This window comes from Mastigoproctus giganteus, chromosome 11 (assembly GCF_048544385.1).
Source record: "Mastigoproctus giganteus isolate SK-2022 chromosome 11, ASM4854438v1, whole genome shotgun sequence".
Lineage (NCBI taxonomy): Eukaryota > Metazoa > Arthropoda > Arachnida > Uropygi > Thelyphonidae > Mastigoproctus > Mastigoproctus giganteus.
Window position 1 is genome coordinate 11,610,865 of NC_143585.1, and position 21,005 is coordinate 11,631,869.

A 21,005-nucleotide genomic window follows, 5' to 3' on the forward strand; every position below is an offset into this window, starting at 1 on the left:
GCTATCAAAAGCAGCTTCGATATCGGCATAAACAACCGCCATTTCTGATCTGGGCTGAAATGCATTTAGAATTTTCGTTTGGACTGCCAGAAGGTTGAAGACAGTTGATCTATTAGGAAGAACATAATGGAGTTGTTTTGAGAGTTGTGGAAGAAGATGGCGTGTTATATGCGGAAGAAGGACTTTTTCCAGTAGCTTTAGGAGCGTGGATGCAGTGGATATCCCTCTATAGTGCCTCGGCTGGCTGAAGGTGAGCCCAAAGAATTTGGCATGCTTCCAGAATCTCTCATGATAAGAGTTTAAAGTCTGATATTTCGAGCCCTTTTAATCACATTTGTTATCTATTTGCTAATAAAATTTCCGAAACGTTTTAAGCAAAATTTTGGACCCGTGTCCATTTCAGTTAAACTTTGTTTGGTATCGATTTAACTACAAAAATCAGTTATTCTTCAGTTATTAAATAAATAAATCTTTATTTGTCCTACCAAATTTAAAATATATGAGTACATTGGTAAGCGACAAATTCCCTTCACGGCAGACAATGCCAGGGGATTACCATAAAATGTGAATAAAAGAATGTCTAAAATATACAAGAAAGGGCAACAAATATACAATAAATATACATGAAAAGATGACATATAAATTGCATTACCCTTCACTACATTTCTGTCTAGAGTCCTGGCAATTGTAATACAAAAGTTCATCTTAACATCACATCCACTGATCAACTTGTGCGATATATACATTATTCAATTGCGTACACACAGTTCTTGACAGAAATTCACACAACTACTAGGCAACAGTAGCCTCAGCGAGCCACACTGCGGTTTGTTTCCTATAATTCGGGTCTTCTATGAGCTTTAGTAGGTCAATTCCGATATGTGTTAGGCACTGAATTGATTCTAACGCACTGGCGGGTATAAACCTGTCGGCCATCTTCAGTCTGTTGGTCTTCATTCTCAAGGATTTTGTACCTCTTAATGCAGATGGCGGGATGTGCCACTCACAAAGCTGCCAGAAGCATGGTGATGATATCGTGCCAGTCATCATTTTGATTGTGGTTATTAATCGTTTCCAGGCAATGATGTCTGGTAAACGCTGCAGTTTAAGCTGTTCAGAGAGCTTCGTGGTCCTTAACTGTTGTGGGAGGTGGTGCTTATGGTTTGCCCACTTCAGCAGCCAGAATTCACTCGCATATATTCTCCTAATGTGGGTAGGGGTGGCTGACGCCCACAATTCAGCACCATACAAAATGGCTGAATACACTGTGGTTCTTAAATATCGTGCGGTTGTTGCAGTCTGTTTCACGTGCAAGAGGTGCTGTTTTGTTGCCCAACGTAAGTAGTTCATTTTCTTTACAGTCAGGTCAATATGAGAGTTGAACGTGAGTTTCGTATCAAATGTTACTCCGAGATCTCTATGCGTCTCAACAACTGGGATAGGTTTGCCATGAAGTTTCGGGTGTACGAGCGTAGGCGATTTTTTGAGCGAGTACACCATGATTACGGTCTTCTGCGGATTTAGGACCAAGCCAAATTTGTCCAAGTACACGAATAAGTTCAGAAGCTTATAATTAATCTGCTCACATAATGCCCTATTGTTCATGGACGGTTGGATAGGTGTTAGGATCTTAATATCATCTGCATAAGTGCATACATCATCCCTACCGTTGCAGAACGGGATCTTCATGGCGGTAAAGAGGAGTCCTGATAAAACTCCACCCTGTGGAACTCCTGCATGGAGTTGGCGTTGGAGGATCTGATTATCTGTGCGGTAATAAATGGACCGACAAGTAAGTAGGGCCTGTAGGAACTTCAGCAAATTTCCTTTTATTTGGAAGGCGTGTTGGAGCAGATGAAGTAAGGCATGTACATCCAGACTATCGAATGCTGCTTTTATATCGGCATAAATTATTGCAATTTCCTTTCTGGCTTGGAAAGCATTTAGTATCGTGGCCTGAACTGTGAGGAGGTTAGTTATTGTTGATCTTGCAGTCATTGAATAATGAATTTGTTGAGGCTGCCCAGCTAGTATCTGATTCGACAACTTTGGCAACAGAGCTTTCTCCAGTACTTTTAACAGGGTAGATGCGGTAGATATTGGCCTATAGTGCTCCACAAGGTTAGGCTTTGTAATTTTTGGCATTGGAATTACAGCGTACTTATTCCAGCTCTCAGGGAAAACTCGGCAAGCAAGGATAGAGCTATAAATTGCTTGGAGTGGTTCAATTAGGTAAGGACTAAGACACTTTACCATGAAGTGGGGGACTCCATCAACTCCAGCTGTGTTAGTTAGCTTGAGGGAGTTAATACTCTGTATTAGTGCTTCTTAGTGATAGGAATAGACTCCATCTCATTGTCAACTAATTGATCCCACTCAAACTCCCTGACTTGAGACTCAGGATATATGCTGGAGAATCTGCTGATGTGGTCCATCCACGCTTCTTTGTCCAGCCTCTGATTTGTGTCACTTTTATGTGTGCAACGAGGTAGCTTTCCCCTGTCAAGTGTGTCTTTTATGTAGCGGTTGATTGCTTTAGATTTTTCCCTATTAAATATTGCTCTGGCCCTCGAGTAGTTACTTCTATCTTGTGTGTCATTAGACAGTTTCCATTTTCTGTGCAGAGTTTGCTTTAGTTTAAACAATGTAGATAGGCTAGAGTTCCACCAGGTTTTAGATTTTGATGACATCCTTACTACTTTGGAAGCCGCAAATTCTGTAATAGAGTTGATCCAACTTGTTAAGAGAGTTGTTGCAAATAAGGCATCACATTTAAGTAGACATTCCCACGGGATACAGCTGGCAGCAAATAAGCATTTATTTGGGTCCAGAAAGGCTGGCGAAGTGACAAGCTGGCTCTTAATTTTTTCTTTGACATTGAAGTCCACATACGGTAGCATTATGAGCATTGCAATTGGGCTATGATCGGATGGAAAGAACATTTCGGGGGGTACATCAATTATACATTTACCAGAAGACAGAATTAGATCAAGTCTATTTTCACCTCTTGTAGGTTGGTCATTGATAAGAGAGATGGAACATGGCTGTAGTTTATTTAACATGGTGTCCAGTATGTCAGGTTAGTAATTTCTTGGCGAGAAATTCGAAACCTCTTGCATCCAGGATTGGGTATACAAATTTACGTCCAATTTCTTACACAAATGTACACGTTCGCTCCATTTTTCCAAGTTCTTGTGGATAGTACAGTGGTATAATCACTGTTTTGTCCCCATCGAGCGAAAATGACTTAAGTTCGAAACCCGTCAATGACGCCAGGAAATTTTATGGGCCTTTTAAATAAAGTGGCAAAGTAATCAGTCTCAAGCGAGGGCAGCATAGTTTTTCCCTCGCGCCATTTTTATGGTATAAATTGCTGATGCAGCTAAAACCCTTCAACAACCAACCAGTCATTTTTCCAAATTTAAGTTACAGGCGAAAGTCTGTTGCCATACCAAGAGATTGCGTTTGGACTTTCTTAAGGCGGCTGCTTAAAAATTTGTTCGATTCCCTATTTTTGTAGTCATACATCTTCGGCGTAGCGTAAATCTAGAGTATGATTCCCTTGGCCTCCTTGTCTTACCAGCTTTATTTCCACAGAGCGCATCTGTTGTACGGTGATGGTAACCTAGATGCATGACTTTACCAACCCAAACCTCAGCTGTTTTATTGGAAGAGATAACTCTGAAATGGCACGATTAACACCAAGAATACATCAGGAACACATTTTGAATTGAATTAATATCAACTGCCTATAACGACATTCATTGCAACTGGACGTGCGGGACAGCTAAAATTTCAATGTGCATAATTAATATGCTGGGTCTCCGCTTTAAATGAATAATATCCTCCGATTCTTGTTGGAACAGCTCACCTCTGTCAAGAACTGATTAATTCTACAGGCACGGCTTTAGCTAGAGTGATGTGGGTGGGTGTCTCTGTTTCCTCCAAGAGCCATCTTAATCCCGTATATGTTGGGTGTATCTTCATAGAACTACGAAAATCGTGCGCTCATCTAGTTTTCAGAAGTCGTTTCACCATCGACTTCTATAAGAGTTCATATGACAGGTAAGCTTCATTGAAGTTCATTTTCCAACAGAAGGTAGAAAATAAAGTGATTTTGTCCATAGTCGGATAAACCTTACATTACGTGAACAGACGAAAAATACAATGAAATGAAATCACAAAGACCCCATTAATATCTTCAGAAGATTCGCAGAACTATGATAAGAATAGGAAGAAACCATCTATAAAAAAAAACACTTCACAGAATGGGTTATCATTCACTTAATATTGGATCTCATGAAGAACTTCAAAATCTTGAATTTTTCATGGAGAAACGCAGGCAATTCGACATTGAAGATTAAAGCTTTAGTTGGGCAAAACTCCTCGCAGGCGATACATTTCTTTTGATAAAGAAAATGGGGGTGAAATATTGGGTGGAGTATTTTGAGCAGTGACAAGAATGATAAATGTTAATGACAAGTAGCAATTGTTATGCTCTGAAAGTTTCATCTTATTCTTACAGACTCTACTCTTCCGTTTTGTGTTTTCCACCACATCACTTGTGATGGCCGGTTGTCCGCCCTCAGATTACCAGTTTGCGTCTACCTGCAAAAAAAATAAAATAATAAAATAACTAACAGATTATACACTAGATGTTAGGTGGTTGTTAGATGTGCGGCTTAAGAGCCAAAGCAAATAACATTATAAAGCATTATTGTGTCTGTAATAGCTTGTACCTTACTCGCTTTAACCAGAATTTCCAAGAGAGAAAAAGTGCAGACCTAACTACAAGTCGTGCTACTCTAAATTCTAAAAAACACATCACGATGTCGAAACTTCCGGGAAAATCGAACAATTATTCACAAAAAATGTAATTTTACAAACGAAAACATATTTTAATACAAAGTAGAGAACTCCTTACGAGAGTTAAGTCTATTGGGCTGGCTTAACATCGTGATAAGAGCACCAGCTCAATCAGACAGGAACAGATGCAAGGTATACATCAGTTATTGCTGATTATTCCTATTAGTGATATTTTTTTTCCGGTAAGTCCGGTCAACAGCGAATTTGTTCAGGTCGATTTAGTATTTCTACATTAGATGTAGTATTTCGTTGATATACGTGTTACATTTAGATATCACAGCCTACAACTCTAATTATTCACTTAACATCCTAGTGGATAGGGGAAGATGCACGTCGTATCAGCCATTAACAAAAATAATCGTTCTGTAAGATACAAAATCTTACAAAATAAAATTCGTATAAAGACTTTGGAAGTTAGTTTTATTAACTAACAGATTCTCGTCTCAGGTTGAATAAAATAGTATTATCGCGTAAGATAAATAATGAAAATTATTCGGCGAATAGATAGGTTCCTGCGGGGTAAGAAACAAAGGCAAGATCCGAGCCATTAACTTCGTTATACTCGGGGGATAAACAAAGAGGTTTGGTTTGGATTTTATTGGACTTTATTGGGATAAACAAAGAGAAAACTACAGTAAAGCAGCATGGGTCCAAGCACAAACAGACGAATTAAGATTTATGCTGGGTTGTACTCAGGAAAGGGAGCGGTTTATCTTGAAGTGAAAGTTACTTCAATCAGAATACCATCAGGCGCAAACAGGAAGTGGGTTCTTGACCAGCATATAAGTTTCCTTAAATAGATGCTGTGGTCACTAGATGTGAGTTTCGTGTTTTTAAAACGTTACAGGGTCAAGGTGTTAGATGAGAGGGGAGTGTTTTTTTCGGATAATCGGCAAACATCTAAGGGCACACTGTATGGTGCAGATCCGGTAGAACAGTAAAAGGGGGAGAATTGAAACACGTGTTTCTGGGCAGGCTGACTAAGGATCTTCTAACAAATGAAAGGAGAAGAAATCCGAGGAGGAGTATAAGATTGGAGAGGGGTGAGTGGTAACAGGCGTGGCAAACGTGTTAATAAGATGGAGGAGTAGAACAAAAAGAGAGTGAAGGGGTTGGAGAGACACAGAAAGTTGAGATTTTTGTCGGTGTTAGTAAAAATGAGTTAGTAGACACAGAGTTGAGATTTTTGTCGGTGTTAGTGAAAATTAGTTATTGTTAGGAGTTAGCTAAGGGGCTTGGTGAACCGAAAAAGCAGCCTTGTGGAGCTGAAAGTAGGTGCCTCGCTGAATCGAAAGAAGCAGCCTTGTAAGGCTGAAAATAAGGGACCTTGGTGGACCGAAAGAAGCAGCCTTGTGGAACTGAAAGTAGGAGCCTTGGTGAATCGAAGGAAGCAGCCTTGAGGAGCTGAAAGAAGGAGCCTTGGTGAACCGAAAGAAGCAGCCTTGTGGAGCTTAAAGTAGGAGCCTTGGAAAATCGAAAGAAGCAGCCTTGCAGAGCTAAAGTAGGAGCCTTGGTGAGCCCGGATGAAGCAGCTGTTCTGACCTGATGAAAATAATTCGTTCTTAAGAAATAAAAGGTACCCGAAACCCAAGAAGGAATCCATTAACTAATGTCGCACTGCCCCAGTGATTGTGAGATGCGACCCAGATGGAAAAGATCCACTACTCGTTTAGAGATTGATAAAGGATGTACCGCGAAGTACGCTAAGAAAACTAAGTAAGTGATTTGTTTTACTTAAGTACTCTCACCATTACACAAAGGCTATAGACACCCCGATAACAGATTAGCAGAACTTTTGACTAAACACTGTGACACATGTATAAGAAGTACTATATTGTAATGATAAGTAGTGAAAGGTATGAACTGAAGGAAATTAGCCAGAGCAAGTTAATAGATATATAAATAATTTTGGAAGGGAATAGAGAAGTGACTAATACCTTGTTAACAACTGTCTTAATAATTGAATGAATTTTGGAAGGGAATTAGAGGGAATAGATAGATGATGGAGCCTTCAAATGTTCAAGTATTTAATTGTAGAAATTAGCAGAGGTATGATTAACTGGATTAGAGAAAGTTGCAAATTATAATGTGTTGGAAAAGGGGGTAACAATATATACAGAAGTTAAAAGCATAGAAGATTAATCAAATTATTGGAGTAAGAAATTTGTTTTGTAATGGAAAGAGAAATGTTAAGACTTTTGAAAGTTACCTGAGCTCAGGTGTAAGAAGAAACATTATCAGTTCTTAAAAGCAGGGATTTTTGATTATGATGTATGTAAGAGAAATAGCCCTACTAGAGTGCACTCAATAGGCTAATTTACCCATGCTCATATACAAATACTGTAGTACTAAGTAGGTGAAATTAGATTATTTTGTCATGTGTTTAATCAATTCATTTTGTGTTGATGTATCTTTGTAAATACTGTATGTACAATAAACTATTTTTATCCAATATGTGTGTAGTTTTTGTTGTTCTGAATACCAACCTATCTGAAGGGGAATAAAAATTATAGATATATAGAGCGGTTCCCCTGAACCTGAAATTTTCTGAGTAGATACTAGTCAGATGCGAAAGTGGGGAGTTTTTACTTTAAAGGGGAACTAACCAAAAATGATAGATAAAACTATAATTAAAATATTGTCAAGTCAAATAGGAGGAAGTTAACATAAAAACAAAAATATAGAAAAAAAAAAACAGTTCGATAACACTTGGTTACTCCTTATTTTTGTTTGTATATCATATCGCTTTAAACTTGTTTTTGGTGTACGAAGGTCGACCGAGGAAGTGGTTTATACCAACTGATAAAACGGGAAGTACGCGTGCGCGTCGGTGTGACGGTTGCCTAATCATGAATTCCTCAAGTTGTCAGTGTTTATGTCAAGTTGCGGTGTTTAATGTAATTTTTAGCGAGTCTCAGTAATATTTTCGTACCGCGACTTCCTGAGTTATCCCCTGCATCCTTGGTGAAGAAGAATACCACGAAACTTTAGGTAATTATTGTTTATACGTGATTTGTTTCTTGCCTGTACTGTTTTCATATTTGCTGACTTTGCTTATGCAACCGGCTATACCACAAGGTTAAGCAGTTGCATTATGTTGGGAGCTATTCGCCCTGTAGTGCACGACGTTTACAACTCCCTCTCGGCGCCTCCGTAGCCAGGCGGGAAGGAGCAGCAGTGCCTAGCATACGCTTCTTGATTAGATCGGGGTTCGAGCCCATCACCACCAAATACGGAGGATGCGGAAAGGTCAGGAATGACCACCGCATATCCCCGGAGCAATATGGCCTTAGTTGCTGATGCTCCTAAAAACCAAATAACAAACAGGCAGTTTACAACTCCGACCTATTTACGCTCCTGCTCTACTTGTGAGACTGCCTTCGGCAACAAGCTGGAAGAAACTTGGCAATCAAACGTTTGAATTTGTCTGCTAAATGCCTGGCAACCGAATTTTGGAACTTGTCAGCTTTTTGCCTGGAAAACACTCAACTTTACTTTGACTATTAATTTTGAGCTTTCACGGAATTTATACTGCGCTTCAAGCCGCTAAGTTGGCGAATTGGCATCAAGACAGTTTCTTTCGCCCTGCCTTCTCACATTCCTGATTACTGCCCACCTAGCAAAACCCTTCAGTAATCCTGCACTTCAGTGTCATGATCACGGTCAGCCTGCAAGTCACCGCTAGCTCCAACCTGGCGTAAATCCTATTCTGACTGGCAGTTCTGACTTGACTGAGCATGCGCGACACTCACTCTATCTTCCTGTTGCCGCTGTATCTGCCAGTCTGTGCTGGGGATGGAAAACGGTTCCTGTAGTTATTGCAACATTATTCAACTCTTGTCTTAATCAAGGTATTTTCCCTGCAATTTGGAAAGTTGCTAACTTAAATTCTTCTCAAAAATCCAAAGAAGCCAGAATCTGATCCGCTGTCATATAGGCCTATTGCCTTACTCCCTGTTATGGGCACGGCTCTTGAAAAAGTTATTGCGAGTCGACTTCTGACTACTTATGTTATGAAAGGACTTTCTTCCCCTGTACAGTTCGGATTTACGAAGGGTACAGGAACCGAAGATGCCATTGCTTCTCGTTTTGAGATACAGCGGGAAACTACGACTAAATATCTGCTCGGTCTCTTTGTGGACTTCAAAGGGGCCTTTGGCATCCTTTGGTGGCAAAGTGCCCTGGAGAGGTTCTGGGAGGCTGAATTGTCTTCACCTATATACCGGTTGCTGATGAGCTACTTTTCGCAGAGCTCGCTTATTGTTAAGCGTGGTTCTGTGGGGGGTGGAATTAAAAAAATATTTTTATTTTTATTTTTTTAAAATTATTTAATTTTTATTTTGTTTATTTGTTCCCTTATGAGTGTTGTTGTCCACCTTAATTTGATTTCCCCACTTACACATCTGACTTTACTTTACAGGAGAATTCCAAATTCGAGGGAACTTCTCAATTATTTATAACTCCCCTCGGCTAGGCCGAGTGTTCAAGAATGACAAACAACACACACATTAATATATAACATAACATTTTATTTACACTTATATAAATACAAAAATTAACTCTCAAGCACATTATTATTTCTCAAATTTGCCTATGTATTATCAGTTATATATGACAATTAAATACAGTGGTTTTACTCTAAACAAGGTTATCCACTTCAATACAACTCAATCAATATCATTACGTAAACTTATTTTAGTTTCTTGTTTCTCCACACATGAACAATAAATTACTTAAGAGGTTTAGTTCACACTCTTTCTCTTATATAAATCTTATTCTTACCTTATAAATTGATTTAGGAATTTCACTCTTAATTTAATTAGTGCCCCATTTTGTCTTGGGGAATATAACTTCACAACTTTCTTTAATCAAGACAGATAGTACATTTGACATCAATTTCTGGGCTAATGCTGGTCCCAAGGGTTAGCTACATTCATAAGGCTATTTCTTTCTCTGTATTTCTCTACCCTTCCCTTCCAAAATATATCATACCTATATGTTAGACAATAACTAATAACAAATATCAAATTTCTCTCCTTTTCCTTTCTACATATGTCTAATTATGCATTAATCAAAACTATCATCTGACTTATCTCTATATTTATGTATATATTTATATATCCTTCCTATAACATCTTTCTAAACATTATACTAATCTGATATTAGAGTTCCAACAGTCCTTTATTTGTGAGGGAGAATACTATATATATCTAGTCACTTAATTTTAAGAATCGGATTTCTCCGTTTTGGGGCCTTCATCTCCTTGCCTGGGGATGGCATCACCGTTTACCAACTGCATTCATCTCAGAACCTCAAGTTTCTCCATGAGTTGTAGTCTACGTCTGAATAGGCATCTTTGTGTCTTTTAGGAAATTATGGGCTCGTCTTCGATACTGCTACTTAACCTTCGGTTCAGCTATTCTGGCGGACTAGGAAATACAACTTTATCTTCTCAGCTCACTTATCTGCGCCTTGCCTTCAGATGATGGATTAGGGTTATTTCTTTCCTTACACTACTTATTTTCACGCTGGCCACTTTCACTATCTTCCTATAACGGACAGGTTATTTCTCCATACACTTCAGTCATTTGCATACGGGCTACTACCCTTGCCTTTAGACGACGGACAGGCTTATTCTCCTTACACTTCAATCATCTGCATACAGGCCACTACCCTTGCCTTCCGACGACGGACAGACTTATTTGCATACGGGCCACTACCCTTGCCTTTAGACAACGGACAGGCTTATTCTCCTTATACTTCATTCATCTGCATACGGGCCACTACCCTTTCCTTCCGATAACGGACTACTCGACTGTTCTCTTATATTATGAGACTCCACTGACTTTTCTTAACTTATTGACTGCACTTACTTATCTAACCCTTCACTACTCCATCTTACCTTGTCAGATCTTTCCTAACTGGCTGACAGGACAGGACAGGACTTATCTAACCCCACACAACTTATTACTCAGTTTTCCCACTAACACTGTCAAAAAACTCACGTCTGTCTTTCCTAACTCATCTCCACAAACCGCCAACAAAAGCCCAACTGTGTGTGTTTTTACTAACCCATTTCTACAAACACCAACGAAATCTTCAACTGTGTGTGTCTAACTCATCTTCACAAAAACACAAACGAAATCTCAACTGTGTTTTTTCTCTCCCCGTTCACTCACTTTTTGTCATCTGAATCACGTACCGCCTCCTTATGTCGGGCCTGCCTCTTTTCTCAGATTTTACCCAATCTTCTCATTTTGTCTTATTTTCATCATTTCCTATTCGTCCTTTAAAATTTCTCAAGCTGTATATTCAGAGCTCATTTTAATAAATTTCCAAATTTTTCCCAGGCAATCCGCTGCTTTGAAGTACGCCGTCACCTTCGCCACCCCTCGTTAAACTTAGCAGATTTATTTTACATTGCTCCAACAACCTTGCCATCGCCGACAGTCAGACGCAAATAGATTGCTAGCCAGAGTAATTTGACCGTATTTACTACCTGGCCGACAAAGGGATGACCCACGATGTTCAGTCTAGAGCCCTTTTGTTCTTTCTGGCCACCTGCTCGCCAGTAGTCGCTGCCATGGTGGGAACTGAAATGTATCCCTAATTGCTGATAGCTTACCGCTCCCTTCTCTAATTCAACCTTGTCTAATTTTTAAATCCTTGTGAGTGACTAGAAAAATATTTGTGACTGAAAATGTTTACTGTCCTATTTTGCTATTTCCTAACCTTTATTTTAAATAAAGCTCACTCATTTCTAAAATATTAACATGTAAGATTTTACATCTTACAGTTCCATTCAAGTGTCAAAAAAGTTACCAGAGGATGCCCACAGGAGTCTGTTCTTGGGCCCCTGTGCTGGAACTTAGTGTTCGACTCCTGGTTAAATAAACATTTTGATGCAACAACCATGATCTCACATGCAGACGACTAAACCATCATGGTCCAAGGAAACTCCAGGAAGTCTCTTGAACATGTTGCCAACCGAGTACTGCAGGAGCTGTCTGTATGGTCTGACAAGCATAAACTCCAGATATCTACAAGTAAACCGTCCCAGATCTTGCTTAAAGGCAGGATAGACAGAGGCCGTCCCCTAAAATAAAATATAAAGGACAAGCTATTAAATAAAGTTCAACCACAAAATACTTGGGAATTATTCTGGATGATGGTATGAGTTTTATACACCATACAAAATACATTAAAGAAAAATGAAAGTCATTATTATCTAGAATGAGACAAGTAACACGACAAGAGTGGGGGCCTTAAAGGTCACTCACTGAGATTGTATTATAACTATATTCCTGACCATTATCATATATGGTGCTGACGCTTGGGGTTATAGAGCAACCAAGTGTGCCATTATCAAACAGCTATTGCAAGCACAGCATGCTGCCCTTCTTATGTTATCCAGAGCTTGTAGGATAATTTCTACTGCAGCTTTGCAGCTCCTGACAGGAAGGATGCCAATACAATATGAGGTCAAGTATAGATATTTGAGATACCACCTGAAAAAGACACATCCTACTTCTCTTGATAACGTGGAACTTGACCTGACTGTTCCAATAACAACCGAAAAGGAAAGATTGCGCACTATTTAGGTTAATAAGTGGCAGGATGACTGGTCTGTATCGGAGACGGGAAAGGTAACAAGACAGTACTTGCCGAATGTAAGGGAATTCAGGAAAAGGGAACTATTGTGGTTTGCTCCTGGACTATATGGAACATACCTTTTGTCAGGTCACGGCAGCCTCAATAGCAAGCTGTATAAACTTGGACTGTCTCCTTCCCCTCTGTCTCTGTGGAGGTGAAGAGGACGCAGATCATATCCTTTTCGAGTGTCACTATTATACCGACTTACGGAATGAACTACAACTCATTACTGGTTCCTGCGACAGGGAGAATAAACCTCTTCTGATCCAATCACAAGATGCATTTGAAGCTTTTAACTTATTTGCAACACGACCATTTAAACGACTAGAGGAAATTAGAGCTGCTGCCCTGAGATAGCCTGAAGCTGGATCAAGAGAAAGACCTGAACAACGACTCAAATTATCTCTGAAGACTTGATCAAGGACTCATTCTCTTTGCAGACTTTCACAGGAACTGCTATCTAGAAAGAATTGATCAATATATTGTATTTCAATATTTCATAAAAGCTTCAACTGCTACTTCTTGCATTTTGTCTCACGAATTTGCAGTGATACATCGTGATGGAAATTAAATCCTAATTGATTGGAGTGACGAACCTACTATGTTAGAAATCGTAAATAGTGTATACAGTATGTAGTTTGACTCTAGTGCTTCAGCTGTGGCATGCCATTGGATACCTATCTAACAATGCAATTAAGGATTGCTGCAACTACCGAACCTTCTCCTGGTCCGGTGTAGAGTTCTGATACGCCTTTGCACCAAGAGGATTTCCTATCAAACGATGGGAGTGCCAAACCAATCTTCAACGTTGGAAGAGCTACACTTCAAGCTGAAGGATCTATTGAGGATGCGCTTGACATCGCCTAATCCTGCTCGCAGGATAGGAATTGCTAATCCTAAATTAGGATAGGATTTCACCACGACATGTGGCTTCTACAAAGGCTGAAAATTGCCTCCACCTCCTCCATTTTTTTCTCTTTTATCTTTTCTCAATTTCTCTTAACTTCCTATTACTGCGGGTCCCTTCTCTGACTCCCCGCTGCACTTCTTTCCTTCCCCACCACCCCTAACTTTTCCAGCAATTTTTTTTTTCTCCATTTTCCTTTTCTCACAACTTTGCCTATCCTGGAACTTTGTTCCGGTATAGACTGGCATGAAGGTAGTAGATCCTGGCCACCTCCACGTGGCGGGGATGGGGGGTTTAACGCTGTGACCGGGTGTTGCTGCTTCCCATTTGCTAAGAACCAGGTACCGGCCGATTACATAACAAATCATAAAATTTACACACCCAACACACTACATACAAATGGCCGGTTTTGGCGTGAGCCTCAACACAAGGAGTAAAATAGCGGCTAATAGGGGAAACCCTGGGGTCCACAACAACAACACATGAATATCCCCTGAAGTCTTTGTTGGGAATTTTCACGAATCATGCGCGACTCTGTATCTGCCGCTCTGTATACTGGCAACTTCCACAGTGAAACGTTGGTCCATATGCAGCAGGGGTCCAGAAAAATGGGTGCAAGATTAAGCAAACACCACCACCTACCTGGATAGTGGGCACCCGTACACAATGGGCCCATGGACTCATGCTGCTTGTAACACACATGAAGGCATTTTTTGGCATACTGCACCAGGCATTTTTGGACTCATCCAACCAGCACACTTGTTTACATTCCCCCATTGTCAATAGGCATGTTTCTGGCATTACAGCATTGCTATTGATGATGATCAATGATGAGAAGAGGATGTCTCTAGGGTCCTCTGCTCTGGGACCCCATGTCTGAGTGTGCAGCACATTGTCATTTGGAATATTGTTGCATTCCTCATACCGTATTGCAATCAGTGGCGGATTAGGGATAGTTGGGGCCCCTAGGCAAATTATATTTGGGGACCCCAAAAAATAATAATAAAAAAAAAGAATAAAAAATAAATAAAAGTTAGGTGGCAAAGAAATGAAATTTTGTATTTTTGAATTTTTTGCTTAAATTAATCAAGATTTTTATGTGTACTGAAAACATTAATCTATTTTAGAACACTATAAGAATATGTTTTGGCTTGGGGCCCTTAGGCACATGCCTCATTGTCATAATGGATAATCCGCCACTGATTGCAATGTCAACTGTTGCACATTAACTTGCCATTGAGCCCATACGTGTTGAACACTTTGCTCACCAGGAATGTCCACCTTGCATAATTCTTTATAGTTCTATCAGCAGCAGGTGGTTTGGCCTGTTCAATACACCTTGACCACAGTGAGCCACGAGCAATCAAGAGGATGTGCCATTTATGATATGGAAATACCAAATGCACAAGCTCCCGCAATCACGCCTTTTTAAAACTCTGTGATATCTTTACTATGTCCTGTAACTACTACTGTGATATCTTTACTATGTCCTGTAACTACTACTTTATCACTTTTACTTGTATGACCAGATGCAAATTACCACTACTTGAGTGTATGCAGCTGTTTGTTTTTTTTTTTTAAACTGTGAGCAACACAGCATAGTCCCTTACGGATGGGGTGGTCACAATTCATTGATCACTGATGTATTAGTATTAGAATTAGTAATGGACGCATGGTGCAAGAAAGCGTATGGCTTATGCTACACCAGCCAAAAAAAAAAAAATACGAACAAAACAATGATAAAAAAATAAAACAAATAAATAATAATAATTAATAAAAAAAAGAAAATTAAACCTATCATCCTAAGCGCTTCCCTGACCCGAAGGTACTATCCAGATGACCTTTGAATTTCTCCAAACTGTCAGCCTCTGCCACCCATGTTGGTAACTTATTCCAGTGATTTATAACTCTCTGGCTAAAATAAAACTTCCTGCAGTCCAATCTAAACATTTCCCCCCGTAACTTGAATTTATGTCCCGTAGTTCTAGCATCATTTATAATCTTGAAAATTTTTTCGTCCTCATTCATTTTACTGATGCCTCTCAGAGCCTTAAACACCTCAATCAAACCTCCTCTAAGGTGTCTCGTTTCCAAACTCTGCAAGCCACATATTCCAAGTCTTTCTTCATAAGGACGCCCTTTTTCCGATCTCACGAGGCGAGTGACCCGTCTCTGCACCCTCTCAAGAAGCTCGATGCCTTTCTTTAGGTGCGGTCTCCATACTTGAACACAGTATTCCAAGTGTGGAATAACAAAAGCCTTATATAATGGGATTATCACGTACCTATCTCTACTTGCAAAAGTTCAATAGATCATCGATAGGACACCATGGGCCTTCCTTGCAACCTGTTTACAATGCTCAGAGAATTTCATGCCTGACCGTACCGTAACACCCAAGTCCCTTTCCTCCATTACTGGGTTTAGTTGAAATCTACCAATTGAATAAGTTATTTTGGCATTGCTGTTTCCCAGGTGTAATACCTTACACTTTGTTGGATTAAAGCATAGCTGTCATTTTTCTGATCATTTCTGAAGTCTATCTAGATCTCTCTGAAGAAGCTCAGCTTGACAGTGATCATTAAATACTCTACCAATTTTAACATCATCTGAAATTTTAGACATCACGCCCTCTATCCCTTCATCGATGTCGTTTATGAAAATTAAAAACAACAGTGGTCCTAATACTGATCCTTGGGGAACCCCACTTCTTACATAAACCCAATCTGGGGAATAGCCATTTATCACAACCTTCTGCATCCTTCCCTGAAGCCATCCTGCTATCCATCTAAGGATTTTCCCAGTGATTCCAGCCTGTTCCAGCTTATAAAGCAACCGCTCATGTGGGACTGAGTCAAAATCTTTGCTGAAATCTAAATAAACAATACCGAAATTATTCCCTAAATCCAGCTGGTGTGTGACCCGTTCGAAATAGCGAACCAAATTTGTTAAACATGATTTTCCCTTTACAAAACCATGCTGAGTATCCTTGAGAATTTCAATTCGATCCAAATGTTCTTGAATTCCATCCTTGATCATTGCCTCCATGATTTTCCCTACCACTGAAGTCAGACTGACAGGTCGATAATTTCACTCTTAGAGCCACCCTTCTGTATGGAAGACACATTGGCACTTTTCCAATCCAAGGGAATCTCCCCAGAGTCTAGTGATGCTCGCATAATTAGCCTCAATGGTTCAATGCACTCGCTTGCCGCCTCCCTTAAGATTATACGGTATATTCCATCAACTCTAGGAAATTTACTGGCCTGAAGGCTCGAAAGGTTTTTCATTAAATAATCTTGCGAAATTTCAATATCATTAATTACATATTTAACTTTGCTCCCACAATTTCCCATTGCCACAAAAGGCTTTTAATTTGTAAATATCGATGCAAAATAACTGTTGAGTTCATCTGCAACTGCAGCTTGTGTATTTATTACTGTCCCCTTTCCCTTAAGTAAAGGTCCGATCTGGTTTGCCTGCTCTTCTTGGCATTTATATATGTGAAGAATTCCTTATCCCCCCTCTTTGCTCTGTTTGCTAGTGATTACTCATAAAGTGCCTTTGCCTGTCGAACCTTTTCTGTGGCTGTATTACGCATTACCTTGTAGCTGTTATAGGCTTCAGTACTTTTTATTGTTCTGTAACCTTTCCATGCCACCTTTTTCTGCTCAAGTAATGCGGCAACTTCACTATTGATCCAACTTGGAACCCTTCTCGTGGAGTATTTTTTAATGGTATATACGCATTCAAGGCATCTGTGATTAATGTTTTAAAAGCGTACCACAGTTCAATTGAACTCATTCTCTGCACGATATCTACCCAGTTAATAGAGGCCATGTAGTACCTTAAGGCATCGTAATTTCCTTTTCTGAAATTAAAACCCATTCCTTTGCCTTTTACTTCTACTACCTCTCTTGTCATCATCCACCGTAGAACTCCGTGATCACTTCCGGCTAATGGTTCCTCTACTGTCAGCCCTGTTATGTCAACTGATTCATGTGTGATGATGAGGTCTAGGATATTCTTTTCTCTTGTACTTTCCCTGACATGTTGATAAAAATAACAGGTCATCTAGTTGATTTAAAATTTTGTTCCCCATGTCGAGTTTCCTTCCCATTTACTCCAATCAATTAGAGGCAAATTGAAATCACCCATAATAAGGCATTGACGCTTACTTGCCCATTCCTTTTGCATGTAGAGGCTTTTGTCATAATCTTCACAATCACCTGGTCTGTAGATTACTCCTACTCGCATTATACTTTTGTTTTCAACTATCTCAAACGATACAGATTCTATAATATCGTGTGAAACGTCTGAATCCGGGAAAGCTATCGTTGCACCCAGGCTGCTTCTGATAAGAAGCATTACCCCACCACCCCTTCTATCTACTCTATCCTTCTAAATACATTATACAAGCCGTACTGAAACCCTAATTTCCGGGTGGCACCACGTCTCTGTAAGCCCTATTATGTCCGCGTTTCTTGTTTTAACCAGCAGTTCGAATTCGCTCATTTTAACATTCGCTCAGCAGTTCCAATTCGCTCATTAACGACACTTCTAACATTACTGTATAAACAATTAATACTTACTGTTCTTGTATATTTAACAACCCTAACACAACCCTCGAAGTTTTTTAGGCTCCCTCCCTGGCATTAGCTCACGTGAAACGTTTCTGCCCCCAGAACATCTAAATAATATGTCCAGTTGGGATAACAGATAAGAACTCTTTTAAGGTATGTGCAGGAGTTACTTTGACCAATATTATCAGATAAACGTGTGTCAGTATTACCCACATCCCCCCTAACTAGCAGTTTCCCTAACCCTTCAAGGTATCCTCAATAATACTGGAAAAAACTATTGCACCACCTTTGTTTACGTGTATCCCCTCTATCATTTATCCTTTAACGTGTATATTAACATACATGTTAAAGGATAAGTGTTGGTTGATGGAGAGTTACTATAACTCTCCATCAACTTCCGGCCCTGGAAAGATTGTGCAAGGCTGAAGGGGAAGAATTTTTTTTCAGCCTAGTCTGCATTTGTTAACAGAAAGGACTGCTTCTACAGGGATGGGATACACTTAAATAGAAAGGGTGCAAGAATATTTGCTGATGCTATCGAGGCACTGTTAGTGGGTCGGAAAACTGCTAGCTTGGGGGGGATACAAGGACTAACAGATTAACAGTAGCCACTGGGAGATGTGAAAGTGATACTTGCACTGCTTCTATTGGAATGAGCAGAAGCCTGGAAAACAAGATGCAGGATATTTCAGAGACTGCTGGGGGTCATTGCGGTACAAGTAAACGCATGGGTTGGGTTAGAGTAGCTAAGAAGAAGAACAGGTGCATGTATACTTGCTTGTACACCAATGCTAAGAGTTTGGTAAATAAATTTGAGGAATTTCTCAAAGCATCAAAGGCAGATATTGTTGGGATATAAGAGACGTGGTGTCACACAGATATAAGGAATGCAGAACTGGACTTTGGGGAGTACGTCTACCGAAAAAAATCAAATTATGATTTTAGAGTTACCCGTAATTAAACACATTAACCCGTATTTGTGCTGTAAATTGTGTATGTTCTATGGTTGATTTGCCTGTTTGCTGGTCGAAAAAACCCCAGTAACTGGGAAGAAAAACTTTGCTATCTACGCATGAGGCCACGTAACTCAGCCACGGAGTGAAAAAAGCCCATTAAAGTTCGTCGCGTCATCGACGGGATTCGAACCCAGGCCTTTTCCATCCGGTATGGGGAAGACACCACTGTGCTACACGCGCAGACAACGTCTACAGAAAGGATAGACAGCATTAGCATTAGTAGAGGCATTTGATGCAAGAAAGCAAGCTTATGCAGCATCAGCCAAAAAAAAACCCACTTCCACTTCACCCCTCTGTTCGTTCAAAATACCTGTCCAGCTGAGCTTTAAACTTATTTAGGCTATCAACCTCCACTACAAGGGATGGAAGTCTGTTCCGCCAACCAACCACCCGCTGGCTAAAGGCAAATTTCCAGCATGTCTATCCTACATCTGTCTTTCTCAATTTGAATTTATGCCCTCTCAGGTGATTATTCTGAGCTAGAGGAAGAATCCCATCAGCATTGAGCATGCTCAATGCTGATGGGATAGGAAGGGAGGAGGGATTATGCTATTAGTTAAGAAACAAAATCCAAGGAAGTAAAGCCAGTCGACATCGCTGGACAGTGCAGTTTCGAGTCAGTTTGGTGTGACATAAGCATTGGGAGATCAAAATTGAGAGTAGGAGTGTGCTATAGGCCTAATGACTCTGATGAGCATAAGAAACTGTACAGGGAAATAGAGTGAGCCTGTAAATCAGAGAGTATTACAATGGGGGATTTTAATTTCACAGAAATTGACTGGAATTTGTGGGTTGGTCACTTACACAGTAGCAAAGCTTTTGTGGATTTATTGGATAATTGTTTTCTACATCAGCATGTTGGGGAGATAACTAGAGGGAGTAATACTCTTGATTTGATTATCAGTAGTGATTCTTCATGCATTAAGAATCTGCAGATAAATGAACCACTAGGTGGCAGTGATCACAGTGTGCTGAATTGGGATTTACTCAAAGAGGTAACTACCATGAGGGGTAAAGGGAAGGGGTATTGCTTTCGTAAAGGCGACTACGATGGTCTGAGACAGTATTTAAATTCTATACAGTGGGACCAACTGATGATGTTACCAACAGCAAATTCAAAATGGGAAGCATTCAAAGAACTTATCTTGGAAGCTACTAGGCTTTACGTACCAACTAAGAAATATTGTTCAAGGTTTAGGCCTAAATGGATATCAGATGAACTAATGAGACATATGGCAGAGAAGAAAAATGCATGGGATACAGAAATTAACACGTGACACAGAAGCCTATGATAGATACAAGTTGATCTGTAACGAAGTTACAAAGGAGGTTAGGCAGGCGAAGGCTGATTAGGAGAAATCTTCGGCAAGTGATGCAAAGAAAAAACAGCAAAGTGTTCTTTTCTTATGTAAACTCTAGAAGGAAGGGGATGAGTCAGATTGGTCCACTTGATATCGATGGGTCAACTGTTGATGATCCTGCTCAGGTAGCTAACAAACTAAATGAATATCATTCATCGACATTCACACATGAGGAGTTATTCAGTGAGGGGAATGCCAGAGGTGTATTCATCTCTGGTAGTAAGCTAGATAATCTTGAAATAACTGAGTGTAAAGTGGAGGAGAAATTGTTGAAGATGTTGGATAACATGGAATCGGGAATCAGTATGGATGGAAATAATACTAGTGTCAGAAAACATACAGATATATCTGAGGGAGGAAACGACAGCACCCCCTTATTGCTTCCGAAAATGCCACAATCATCTCCTGAGAAAGATATTGCTGGTGGTTTATCTACTGATCAATAAGCTGGGACAAACGCAAATTCTGAAGGTAACAAAACGACTGAAGAATTAAATATTACTGAGGACGCATCTTCGGTCTATGAGGTGATTTCAGAAATGCGTAAAGATATGAGGAGCTTTGTTCTGGAAGAGACCAATAGAGTAACTAAAAAGGCAGGAGATGCTATTATGGACAAATG

At 39.9% G+C, this 21,005-nt stretch overlaps 1 protein-coding gene across 1 annotated transcript in view; it reads left to right on the forward strand.

Moving 5' to 3' along the window:
- Positions 1-7,763: 7,763 nt before the first annotated feature.
- Positions 7,764-21,005, forward strand: part of LOC150077712 (clavesin-2-like) — a 144,169-nt gene continuing 130,927 nt past the window's right edge. The window contains exon 1 of the mRNA XM_090385218.1: positions 7,764-7,857. The gene's annotated coding sequence lies outside the window, so the exon portion shown is untranslated. The remainder of the gene's footprint in view (positions 7,858-21,005) is intronic.